The 14,011-nt window shown below is 32.8% G+C and overlaps 1 protein-coding gene across 1 annotated transcript in view; it reads right to left on the reverse strand.

Moving 5' to 3' along the window:
• Positions 1-3,685, reverse strand: part of LOC143229627 (disheveled-associated activator of morphogenesis 2-like) — a 103,355-nt gene extending 99,670 nt beyond the window's left edge. The window contains 1 exon segment of the mRNA XM_076462216.1: positions 3,341-3,685. The gene's annotated coding sequence lies outside the window, so the exon portion shown is untranslated.
• Between the last annotated feature and the right edge of the window lie 10,326 nt (positions 3,686-14,011).

Genomic DNA, 14,011 nt, shown 5'->3' on the forward strand with positions numbered 1-14,011 from the left:
GTGTGTTTTCTTATAGCAAAGCCACATCGGGCTATCTGCTGAGCCCACCGAGGGGAATCGTACCCCTGATTTTAGCGTTGTAATTCCGTAGACATACCGCTGTACTAGCGGTGGGCTAACAGAGAAATATTGTCAAAGTCTGGTACTTCGCAGCAAGAAATTGAATTGAAAAGATGCTTTGTAAAAATAATCCAAGTTTAAAACATAAACACTAATCTTGTTATGAGCGAGGATTTATGCTTTGAAATAACTTCTTCAATCAAATTGATAGACTACGTTTTCTCAAATGGATTACTTTGATGTAACCATTTACTGCTCTTTGTGCACTAAGAATGATGTTCAAAATTACAATCTAGATTTCTCCTTACTTGTTTATTGTATGTTGCACTTAATAGCAGCAAACCAGTAATTTTCTGATACAGCAGTATTACAGTATACAGAAATTAAAAGAAATTCGAATAATTGTATATGTGTGTGTGGAGATTTGGCAGAAATTTCCGTTCGTAAGAAAATGGAACCTTTCATTTGCTTCTGGGAACGTTTCATACCTTGATGATATATAATAGTGGTAGTGTGAAGACTCGTATACACTCATGTAAAGTTGATTATTAATATATATGTATATATATGTATAAATAGATACATTTAAACTAATAAACTGATAACTTTACGAATTTTGTTCGAATTATACCAAAAAAAGTGTCCACCTCACCAAACGATCGACTTGAACTGAACGTTACATTACCTTCTTTGGGGAAGGTTTATCAAATTTATTTTTTACACAATGGTTTTGTATCGATGTTTTCTAAAAATATTATTATGGTTCGAATAGGTTTTTCTTTCTTTTTTTAACTTCTTAGAACAACTCACAAATACCTAATCGCCATCTGGTGTATATAACTCTAGTTAATTGGTCACGTGCCTGAAAGGACTCCACCATTTTTCTATTTTTAAACTAAAGGGTTGTCGACATAATCTGTTTAAAATTATTCACGTCCCACTCATGGTGAATAAACTACACATTACCATTAACAAAAACAAATTCTAATTTCATTAATTTGACAACAATTTTCTACATTAGAAATAATTTACGTTCCAATATTTTTGTTCGTCACTTTAATTGTTTTAGGGATCCAATAACTAACACATAATAGTTTATATTCCTAACTTCTGTCAAAAAAAAAAAAAAAGTGGCATTTGATAAAACTCAACATATAGAAATGATTAGTAACTCATGGTTAAATTAAGATGGTGAACTCTTTTAAAACTAATTTTGAAAACTATCACATTCACGCAAATGTGAGATATGACAAGCTTATTTCCGAGGTAATCACCAAGGTACATTTTATAAAGGATGCCAGTAATATCAGAGAACCCAACAATTTTGTGGTTTGCGAACTGTTAACGAGAGTTATTATCCTTTTAAATACAAACTGGAATCAGTTTTGAAAAGTGCAATAGAACGCAGAATGTACAGGTTTTTATTTCTAAACTTTATGTACATATATATGTGCAATTTTATGCTAATTGTTTACTTTCTGTTATTACGAAAGCTATAGAAATACATAAGTGTTTATGTTTTAAAAAAGTGGACTAATATTTACGTATAAATTATATCTTTATGAAAGTAATTTATATGACATCAATAATGTACTCATGAGCAGGATTTTTTTTTTATATTAACACACACCATTATTTTTACGTATCAAGAGAAAACTGTGCTTGTTACTTATATCATTGTTGTTGAATTAAGCACAAAGCTACACAATGGGCTATTTGTGCTCTGCCCACCACTGGTATCGAAACCCGGATTTTAGCGTTGTAAGTCCGCAGACGTACCGCTGAACCGCTGGGGGCCTTATATCATTGTAATCTTAAAATATTTATTTCATATAGGTGAAAAACTTCACAAATATAAAATATTTTGACGTCTAACGTTATTTTTTGCTCAAATGAATGATTTTTTCTATTAAAAAAGAAAACAGTAAACCTTATTTGAACAGTTACAACGTTTGTTACGAATATAAAACGACGTTCTGAAAAATTAGTGGTTTAATCAGAAAACAAGTTACTGAAAGAACTACTTGCATAATAAAGGTTTGGCAAGTTACGGTTTTTCTTTCTTGCGGCGATTCATATTGACGTTGATTCTTAGCTATACACATTTCAAAGATTTTACGTTATTTATACCAATATATATGCACAGTGGTATAAAACCTAAGAAAACTTGGGAAATATTGCATGTTTAGCCATTTACGTAGACAAGAGGTTTTGGTCATATAAAAGGTTGAGGAAAATTGAGCTATGAACAACGATTCATACTGACAATGTGTGAACACTGTAAAAAAAAAAAACGTTTAGTAAATTTGGAGAATACATAAAATTATAAGAACTGACACTTGAAACTGTGAAATAACATTAATAAACTTGTATTATTTTGTGCTTAAAGGCTAGATAAACACTAGTTCAGTGGAACTTTCTTTTAAAATATTTGGAAGTACATAAAGTGATCAGTAAAAGTGAATGAAACAAATTAACAAAAAGAATGTTAGATTTTGAATAAGCATCTCGCCAATATTAAGTGATCCATGGTGATTAATATAGACTGTTTGAAGTCCAATCCTTAACATTAAAGGAAATCAATTCTTTAAATGTAAGCTTGGTCGGTTTTGTTTGTTAACTTTAGAACAATTCTATTCGAGGCTATCTGTCCTAGCTCTCTAATATAGGAGTGATAATTTTTAAACAAGGCAGCTAGTCAATTCCACCCACCGCCACCTGTTTTCACTGAAGAATTGTAGAAATGACCGTCACATTATAATGCCCCTCACCACCGAAAAGGCAAGCATGTTTAGTAAAAAGATTCGAACCTGTTACTTAGAGATTGCGAGTCGAGTGCACATCCAAGTTTGGACATATTAAATAATCTCACTAATATAACGTAACTCAAGCATATTTATTTGCATTCCGTTTCGTGATACACCACGTAGAATGACGCAAGTATAATTAAGAACCAATTAAATTTTCATTTGAATACCTGGCGTAACTTATTTAATTAAGACTTTATCAGTTTATAAACTCTAAAACAAAGAACAGCTTATTTCTTATTTAGTCAGGCAACTGTTTTAAAACAATAACATTTTTTTTTGACTACTTTCATTCGCAATCAAAATTCTTGCACTGATATGTAGTGAGATCATCTTTACATATCTATCCAAGCAGAGGCACTTTATATTCAACATGTTATGAAACAAGCAGAGGCATTTTATATTCAACATGTTATGAAACTGGTGATTTGCAGTAACTTGTTTTTATATAAAATCATGTAATGTTTTCTTACCTTTTCTTTTATCGATAAAAATACTCTAATTTTTCTTGCAGATTGCAAGAAGAGAACAGCGGTGTTGAAGTCTACGTCAAAAGTCGATCGTTAAAAAGTTTGCACAATGTTGCGCAGAAAGACGTATCTTATTGCATCGAGCTTACAGTCTACATCGTCCTTTGATAGCGGAATCGACACAACCTGTGGTTCTTTACTCCAGTAATAAACTTTCGTTACGAACGAGCTAGAGAGCTACATTCCAGGTTCATGAGAGTTAGATACTCGAATAGGAAACATTAATCTGAACACCCGCCACTGAAAGTCCAGTTCATTTCCCACGTGAGGCCAGCAAAAGAAGAAAAACACTTGGAATAGCTTTCTACTTGAAAAACGTATTCTAATGTGATGGTAGCGCCACATAGCGTTACAATGTCTGGCAGGTTGCCAATAACCAGTCACGTTTGTTTCTTTGTGTTTAAATGTTAGCCTATACAATGGGCTATCAGTACTGTGCCTATCTCTGGTATCACGCCCGTATTTGTAGCATTATAAGCTCTCATGTCATCACCGAGTCAACGGGAATATAAGCAGTCAAAATGAAAGTTGTGTTTTTTATATTGAATATTGTATGTGAATAGTTCGGAAAAAGGTAGAAAAGACCAAGAGCCATGTGATTCATTGTAATGTGATTATGTGCAGTATGAAAAATAATTCCTTCAGATTATATTTCGCGTTTTTATTTTTAGGAGTAAAAAGTCTTTGGTAAGAAATACTAATTTTTCATTTTTTGGAACTAATAAACTTTGATTTTTATGAAGTTTGGACCTCCCGATGGGAGTTTACAAAATTACAATGCTAAATTAATCACGCCGGACAGAAAGCAGGGCATCTGTTGAAATAAACAATTAAACAACCGGTTTTGTTTGTGAAATATGCTAGATGTATATCTGATGAAATATACTTTGGTACAGTCTCAAGATCGACTTTAAATTATGATGATGGATAATTATATTGTCATTTATTATTAGAGTTGCGTAAGGTATTGACTGAGGTAGATTTGTTTGGCTGTCCAATAAAACACATAGATCACGTCACCGGCTAATTTTGTTATAGTTTTGTTTGTAAGTAAACAAGTAAATTTTTTGTCATTTTTCTTAATACGACAAACACTATAAACAATACGAGAACTGGAGTAGACGTCTTATTTATTTTTAGTTGTTCTTGTTTTTTAACAGCGGCACATCATAAGAAGTCGGAAGTATTAACTTTAATGGAGTGCTTTTAGTAGATGTAGCACTTATTAAAGAAAGTTTTTATTTATCTTATTCATGCTTCAGCTTAAGAAGTGCTCTCTCAGTTTTATACAGGAGAAGGATTGTATTTCCAAAAGCAAAACAGTAATTGGATCGAGAGGGAATTTAGTTTAAGCAATGTGACAATGAAATTTTGTACTTCATAACTAGACACGAAATTAATGCATTGTGCATAAAACAACTTTGGATCACAGAAATACGAAGTCCGTACGTACCTTAAAATATTTCTCTTGTGATAGACCATTCACTCAACCTTTTTCTCTTCTATAATTCGTTGTAAAGTAACATTAGTAAGCACGACCTAATTAAAGCTACTAATGACCACAGCGGAACGCTGAGACTCCTGCAAGGTCAATGTCCTGTAATTAAACCATTGAGTTTGACACTAAGGGCAATAGTTCAATACAATACAAAATTAAAAGCAGATCAAATTTCTCAGGAATACTTGTTTACAATGGATCCAATTGACATAAGGTTCTGTAAACATGAATGACTCTACAGAACTGATCGATAATTCTTGTGAAAAGCAGATGATCGGTTCTGTGTGCGTTTTTGTACCCCTCCATGATTCTTGTTTATTGAGAGATGTATTCAAAGATAATCAAATTTCGTGACATAAACATTGAATGTTTCTTTTTGTCTTCACTCAAATTCATTCTCAGTTTGAACTTGGTTCGAAACAACTTTTTCAGGTTATAATAAAGGTGCAGATAAATGAGAGTCAGAACAAAATCAGTATGTTAAGCACAGTGTTATTCCTATGGAGTCTTAAGCATTTTTCAAGTATGAAATACATATATATGCGTCTCGAATGTTTTTATTTATATCAGGTAACACTCACCAGTGGCTGATAGTTGTACGAATGCTTACAGAATAGTGTCTAGACTTGTTAAATCCATTTAGTTATAATGTGTAACAATATTAATATGATATATAGTACTACCAACTTTACACAGCTATTTCTACATTAAGGCGCTCGACTTATAAACTGCGGATTGTGGATTCGAAGCCCATCACTGATCATGCTCGCTCTTTCAGTCGCGGAGGCGTTATACTCTCATGATCAATCCCACTTGGCATGATTTTTTCTATTTTAGTTTAGAGAAAAGACGAATTTCGCTATTTGCTGTGTCCATTGCAAAGAATCAAAGCCCGGATTTTAGCTTTGTAAGTCCGCTATCATTCAAGTGGAATGGTGGGTATTTTTGATAGGGGTGGTTTAATCATCATTAGTATTTTTTCTAACTATAAACTTGTTTTGCAAGGTATGGTGTTTAATATATTTTATTATTATTATGGTGTTTAGTCTATAATAAGAGTTGTAGCATTTCTGATGTTAAAATCCACTATTTTCTCAAGATTTCCGAATAGCGGGTTAATTGATAAAGTTATTGTTAAACGTTTTAGTAAAGTCAACGGACTTCAGTTTGTAAGCGCAGAAAAATAACATCTGAAATGTTCTTAAAATATGTTGCATGTTATTTTTCTTAACATAAACAATTAAATGTGCTGTTGAAATTTTTGAAACTTAAAATTTCTGTTCCTCAATTTTTTCATTCTAAACAATGTTAAAAACAACTGTTTAACTATGAAATTAAACACAATAATCATTTATTTACATTTTGAAGTTGTCAACTCGTAAAGTTTCTTGATTTATTAAAACACTAGTCAGTTTATAAATGTATAAAATAAAGAAACACAATTATTGTACGATATATGGTAAAAGTGACTAAGTCAACTAGTTTAAGACGATTTAAAATCAAACACTTACTGCTGCTGTCTATCATTTCTGAATTAGGAACAGTGAGCGCAGACCGATGACGAGTAACTTTGCGCAGAACTCAACAGTAATAACAAACAAATAATTATAAGCAGAGTTAAACCCTACGGAAAATAGTGAGTGAACTGTATGTCCTTATTCCATGCTGAGATGAAATTCAAACATTCATAAACTGTTATCAAGACGTAACAGTAAAAATAAGAGTATGAAAAATTACATTTTCCCTAAAAATAGATCGGAGGCATTCGCCCCTAAAATAACAAAAGACGAGAGGTGCATTGTGACCACTCCCTCTAACTCTTGAATTTAACGGCGTTACGTAATTTGAGGGATAAAAAATATAATCTCCCCCCAGTGGCACAGCGGTATGTGTGTACTCATAACGATATAAACCGGATTTTGATACTCGTGCTGGGCCAGCACAAATGGCCCATTGTATAGATTTGTGCTTAATTATAAACATATTTAACCACTCCGTCTTTGATAAACTTTTAAAGAATTAAAGCGTAGCGCTATTGTTCCCATCCTTTAAAGAATACAATTCCTTCAAGCAATTCCTCAAGCGACATAAAGTGATGGCTTGATTTATCCAAGTCTTTCCTCAAACAAGGCAACTTAATTGTTTTATTAATATATAAGTAATAACGAAACTGCACAACCGTTTCCTTTGAGTTTATAGGATAAATGAAAATTTACAAGATGAACTAATATGTTTGCGTTTTGGCCTCACTTTAAAGCTAAGCAAACTCTTATGTGGAGGCAACATTCATCATTGGACCTTGCTAAGATATAAAATAATTTAAATGGACGATGCATCAAACTTACCTAGGGCGTGTTCCAATCACTAGATCTATTTGATGTTCTTAAGTTTACGGGTTCTTTCACTCGCGTCAGTGTTTTTTCTTGTAGAACCGATGCAGCCTTGCTTGCAACTTGATAAACTACATTTGATGAGAAGAAATAGTGCAGAAGACATCCGGGTTTAAAAATACACGGTGTTTATACTTGCCAGGCAATCTCTATGTGAAGCTGGGCGGGTGGTTAGTTTTTAACATACAAAGAATACTTTGCAGTACATGACATGGTTATCTAAAATGGTTATTAAGGCATCTTTATACGTCAGAAGTTTACTAAAGATATTTCTATTTGTTAACATCGCTTGTATCCGCAAACTGGATAAGCTTATATTGGTCAGAAAAAAAATGACCTATTGTAAAATACTATTTTTATTCTTTTCTGAACAATATAATTGACCAAAGAAAGAAAAAGTAGATGTCGATTTAGTCAATATTAGCTTCAACAAACAAGTGGCTGCTCCATAACGAAGGAACGAAATAGCTGACGATTGTTTCCATGACTGACATAACTGCAATTCCATTTCAAAGTACAACCTGTGTCTTGTAAATGTAAATGACCTAGACATTCAAAATGTTTAGGATGCTCTCCTTGTGGTTTATGAATGCGGTGCCTCGCTTGTTTCTGCCAAACTGAAGTGGAGACGTGGGGGAAACATAAAGAGTGTATTATCAAGTACTAACAATACAACAAACGGTAGAAGAAAACAACCACAACCAAACTAGAATGAGAATATTGTGAACCTAAATAAGGAAGTTGTGTATCATAACATGACGATAATAAGTTTATTCTTGATGACGTTTTGGCCTTAATTAAAGATAGCGACATGGAAGACGTTCTCGGTATATTATCGAGAGAGCAAGATGGCTTAATAATATCAAAGCTATAACTAAGGAAACGTAATATTTTGTTCTTTTACGTTATCCTTCAATTAGATAATTAGGGAAAGTACACCCCCCCTAGGCAGACGCACGTGGTTAGTGATGATAGAGATGATGAAGACGAAGAAAGAATACGTGATCAATGAATGGGAAAATGAATAGGATATTAGAGATATTTTCGAAATAGAAGCTTCTTTGAAGATACATTTACCAAATCGAAAATCACGTGAAAGTGAATCGTTTAACCCTATTGATAAAACAAGTCATATAACCTTCAGCATTTCAGTAGTGAAGAAAATATGTTGCTCTGTTATCACACCCTATGGTATATGTAGACCAGTTATTGTTTATTACAGGAAAAGAAGTTATTAAAGATAGAGAAACCAAAGAAATCGTATCCAATAACAGTTGAAAATTTTATTTGTTTTGAATTTCGCGCAAAGCTACATTCGTCATCCCTAATTTTGCAGTGTAAGACTCAAAGGGAAGGTAGCTAGTCATCACCACCCACCGCCAACTCTTGGGCTTCTCTTTACCAACGGACAGTAGAATTGTTCGTCACACTATAACGCCCCCATGACTGAAAGGGAGAGCATATTTGGTGTGACGGGGATTCGAATCCGCGACCCTCAGATTACGAGTCGAGTGTCTTAACCACCTGGCCAATCAAAACTACAGAGGCATCCTATACAGAGAAGAGTGAGTGTTTACCCCACAAAATAACGACTTGATGTTATTAAGTTCATTATAGATTAGTCTTTTTACATCTGCAGTGCTAATTATCTTACATCTATACTTAATCTGATCATAAATATTATCGTTAAACAGAAATTATGATTCCTTAACTGCAGAATTTATTAACTTCAAAATGCAGATTTTGAGATGTATAACTCGTCTAAAATGCCATTAAACATTAAGTTTCCATATAACTGTACTTTCTTAAAATGAATATTAGTGTACAAGAATTCAACGTCAAAACTATATACCACAGACAATATATAATCTTTAAAAAATGCGAAATCCTTATCACCAGTGCTTTTGTTTAATGTTATTTCCTCAATTGAATTCAGAGATCGATTTTTGGTGATTTTACCTCTGGTTCAAAATATTACCCAGTTTTTTCCTTTCGACAAGAATTAAAATAATTATGAACCAATCTACTAATTAGATAGATATGAATGTAATATTTGGATAGAAAATATGTAACGTTGCATAATTCTTGGCCCGGCATGGCCAGGTGGTTAAGGCACTCGACTCGTAATCCGAGGGCCGCGGGTTCGAATCCCCGTCACACCAATCATGCTCGTCCTTTCAGGCATGGGGGCGTTATAATATTACAATCAATCTCACTATTCGTTGGTAAAAGAATAGCCCAAGAGTTGGCGGTGGTTGGTGATGACTAGATGCCTTCCCTCTAGTTTTACACTGCTAAATTAGGGAAGGCTAGCGCAGATAACCCTCATGTAGCTATGCGAGAAATTCACACCACAACCAGAGCACAGCATAAATTCTTAAGTACTTGAGATTTTGTATTGACGATGAAGTAAAATCTTCACTAGGCTTTTGCAACTAGTATATAATATCGTAAAATTAAAATAAAGGCCAGTAAATTCTACGTACAAAGTTACTAATGGATAACACTCTAATGTATCCAAACATGCAAGTTTAAGACGTTGCTGATATTCAAGAGTAAACGTAATACTGTTTACTGTTTAAGTAATCCAAGAAAGTGAGGAAGATGATTTGAATCTCTGAAAATAGTGAAAGATTTACCTACGTTACTTTGATAATATAGTGGTTTAGAATATGGTGAATAATAATCCATCCATGTTTTTCGTGAAAAGAAGTATTGAAGTGGAATCCTAAGTTACCCCATCAATCTGGTCATAAAGATTACCGTTAAATAGTTGCAGTCTCCCGCTGGGAGAGCTGTAAGTCTACCGATATACAACGCTAAATTTTAGGGGTTCGTTTCCTGTCGGCGGACTCAGCAGATAGTTCGATGTGGCTTTGCTATAAGAAAACAAACACACTTTAGTTGCAGAATTTATTGAGTTTAAAATGCGGACTTTGTAATTAATATCTCGCTTGAAAAGTTACCATTTTTAATAACAATCCAAATGAATTATGCATTCAAAAATCCTCCTATAGCTGTACTGTTTCTTTCAAAGGAATATAAGTGTACAAGAAAACTCAATGTTAAAACTACCGCAATAAACCTTACTGTCAAACTTTAAATATTGTGTTTCGTTAGAAATATTCAAACCTATCTTTCAAATTATTTTTTCAGTAATTTACTTATTCAGGAAACCAACTAAAAATCTACCATGTCATGATTATAATTTTCAATATGTAAAGATATATGTTTACGAATGCCATTCTTTGTGTATTTTAGGAAGACCATAGAAAATCCCTGGATGACTCTCTGATGGTTGACTTTTTAAATAGTGTTCCTTAGTTCAAAAATGATGTTTGTTTTTTGAATTTCAGTAAATACCTTTGACATTTTATTTATATTATGTCAGGATCTGGACGTTGGTGTTTGAATTTATGAAAGACTGAAAACTTGAAGATTTAAACAAATGATTATTCTGTTTAACTTTGTAGAGAAAACAAACTGAGGAACAAAGACATTAAGTTTCGACAATACATTTAGTTGTTTATAATAGTTAAGAAAAATAATATGCATCATATTTTAAGAACATTTAAGATGCAATTTTTCTGCTCTTATAAGTGGAAGTTAGATTTACTATAACGTTTTATAATTATATTATCATCAATGGATCCACAATTCGAAAATTTCAAGGAGATTCCAGCTTTTAACACCAAAAAAGCTATTAACCTTACATTATAGAATAAATTCCATAATAAAATATATTAAATACTATACCTTCTAAAACAAGCTTACATTTAGCAAGTACCTTAATAAATAATAAAAACAAACTCGTCTTATCAAAAAGACCCACCATCCGCTTGAACGTTAGGCGTTCAATTTTTGAGTAGAATGGCTAGATTGCCAGATGATGTACGTCTTCGGTTTACTGGAAATACAAAAACCAATTAGAATAATTTTTCAACCTCACTAATATAAACCATGCATCAAAAATGCCATGAATCAAAACTCAAATAAATTAACATCATAATTAATGACGACAATTACACATCTTCCACACTGAAATAAAAAAAAAACTGTTCCCCTGTACAAATGTCCCCCGCTATGAGAGCGGTACGTTTACAGATTTACAACACTAAAATCAGCTGTTAGATCCCCGTCAGTGGACACAGCAGATATCCTGATATGGATTTACTATACGAAAACATATATACAAACTCACAGACTACACAATTACTTGAAACAAATATCTAAAATGTAAATCCGCTACAGCTGACAGTCATATACATGACACAAACTTTCCCTCTTCGCTGAGTCTGGACTGAATGTATTTATAATCTGAAGAGGCGCAGTTACAGTTTGTTTATTTAATTAATACTTGGGTCGGACATGGCTAAAAGTTTAACATATCTTACTGTAAATCTGAGGAACTATGTATTGCGTTTCGTTACCATAAAATCCTGCTCTGCACTTTATAGTCATGGGTGTGTTAATACAGTGACGGTCAGATCCGTAATTCGAGTATAATAACCCAAGAGCCAGCAGTGGGTGTTTCTAGATTATCAACTAAATATTAGGGATGGCTGGCGCACTTATTATGTAACTATGCGAAAATAGCCCAAACAAACCCACTACCCTTACATGGTCTATAAAGCATTCATTGTCTTGATATAAGACGTTATCAATGTGAATTGTTCAGCAGTGCACATATAATCAATGAATATAACAGTGTGAATATCAAAATATTATTTTCAGCTTTGAATGTTTTTTTTCTCTCTTTTAATGTCATTTAGTAAACTAGAAAAATGAGTAAAGAAAAACTAATACTTCTTCACTAACGTGACTATATAATGAAGTAAAACGTCTATTTTTGGCTAATTTTACAATATTTATAAGACTTGGGTTATGTTTAAACGATACGTATCAGAATATAGACGTTTTGCTTGTTTAAGCTTAGAATTTTAAGGATTATAGCAAGGAGATTCAGCCTATCTAAGTTTATTCTAGTGGAAATCAAGGGAAAAAGGTCTTAGGTATAGATCACCAGTTGAAACTGATGAAATCAGCGAGAAATTTTACAGTGATATTAAGATTTCAGTTATTAATGAAGTTATAATTACGGATTATTTTAATTTCAGACACACTGATTAGGAAATGCTGGAGTTAAACCATGAGGGAAAAATGTTTCTGAAAAGTGTTCGAGATGGATTTCTTCACTAATTGGTCAAAGAACCTACTAGAAATAACGTTATTTTAGACTAATTGTTAACTTCTAATATAAAAATGGTTGAGATGGTAGAAATTATAGAACATCTAGGTACAAGGGATCCTTGCTGTAATAAGTTTTATTTCTTGCTGCATACGGAAATCAGAAATAATGATATTTTGATTCCAAATGTCAACAAAAAAATTTTTTTGAAGGAACACAAAACAAGATTTATGTATTTTGAATCAGACAGCTGAGTTATTTGGAGGCAATGAGCAATTTTTAAATATTCAAAACAAATATATCTCTTACAAAAAGAAAAGGGTAGCTAGAAATAAAAAATCAGGTTGGCTTACAAAGGGTATAAGAGATAAAATTAAGGAAAAGCATCACAATTTTAAGAAATATAAACTGACTGGTATTACAGAAGATCAAGGAAGTTGGTCAAACAATAAATCAGGACATCCAAACGAATGTAAGAAAGCAATTTGGCTAAAAACTTAAAAATTAAACACTAAGAAGTGTTTGAAGTAAATCAGGAGTAAACAATGTTAAGATGGGGACAAGACCCTTGAAGAATGAAAACAAAGTCTTGTATCTGATGATCATGAAATTGCTTGGTTATTAAATTCTGCTCTTTCTTCATTTTTTATTGATGAAGACTTTAGCAGTACTTAAGCAACTGACAAATAAAAGCAAAGTTGAACAAAATAAATGCGTAAATTCTGATCTTGTTAAAATAAAGTTGGGAAGTTTAAATAATAATAGGGCTTCCTGGGCGAGATAGTATCTTCGTTAGACTTCCTTAACTTAGAAGTAAACGACAACTAGTTGACACTACACTCTTTACACAGGTTACTATTTACCGAAGAATATTAGGATTTGTCTTAACATTACAACATTCCTATAGTAGAAAGAACGAGCATGTTCGATGATAGGATTCGAACCATCGTCCCGCAGTTTGTGAGCCGCGCCCTCTAACAACTAGACCATTTGTGATGCTGCTTTTTACACTACAATGTTCTTACTCATAGCAAAGTATCAAGGAAATGTTGAGTGAAATGCGAGTGTTCACCATATACTACAGTGTTCCAAAAGGACCTTCAGACATATTTTTAAAAAACTGGTACGTATTACAACTGATTCAAAACTATCCAAGATACCACACATTAATGGTACAAGAACCAGAATTTGGAGAAAAAAAGTGAGTTACGTCAGAGGTCTCACTGGCAACAAATAAGAAGTTTCACTAGAAATCATGTCAAACATTTGCAGAATAGATGTAAGACTACTCGTAGAATATATGTGTATAACATGGATATATGTATTAAAAACATACGTAAACAAACTAAAAAAAAATACAAGTCCCACGATCAACAAACCCAGTATTTCTAAACAACTATTCAATCATTCCAATTCTATCAGACAGACTCGCAGATAAATCTCTCCAATATTATAAGAAGAAAAATATCAAGGAAAATAACTGATGAGCAATTACACATAATGAACCAAACTCTAAGTGACCCTTCCGTCTGAACATC

This window comes from Tachypleus tridentatus, chromosome 10, assembly GCF_004210375.1.
Source record: "Tachypleus tridentatus isolate NWPU-2018 chromosome 10, ASM421037v1, whole genome shotgun sequence".
In the NCBI taxonomy this organism is placed as follows: domain Eukaryota; kingdom Metazoa; phylum Arthropoda; class Merostomata; order Xiphosura; family Limulidae; genus Tachypleus; species Tachypleus tridentatus.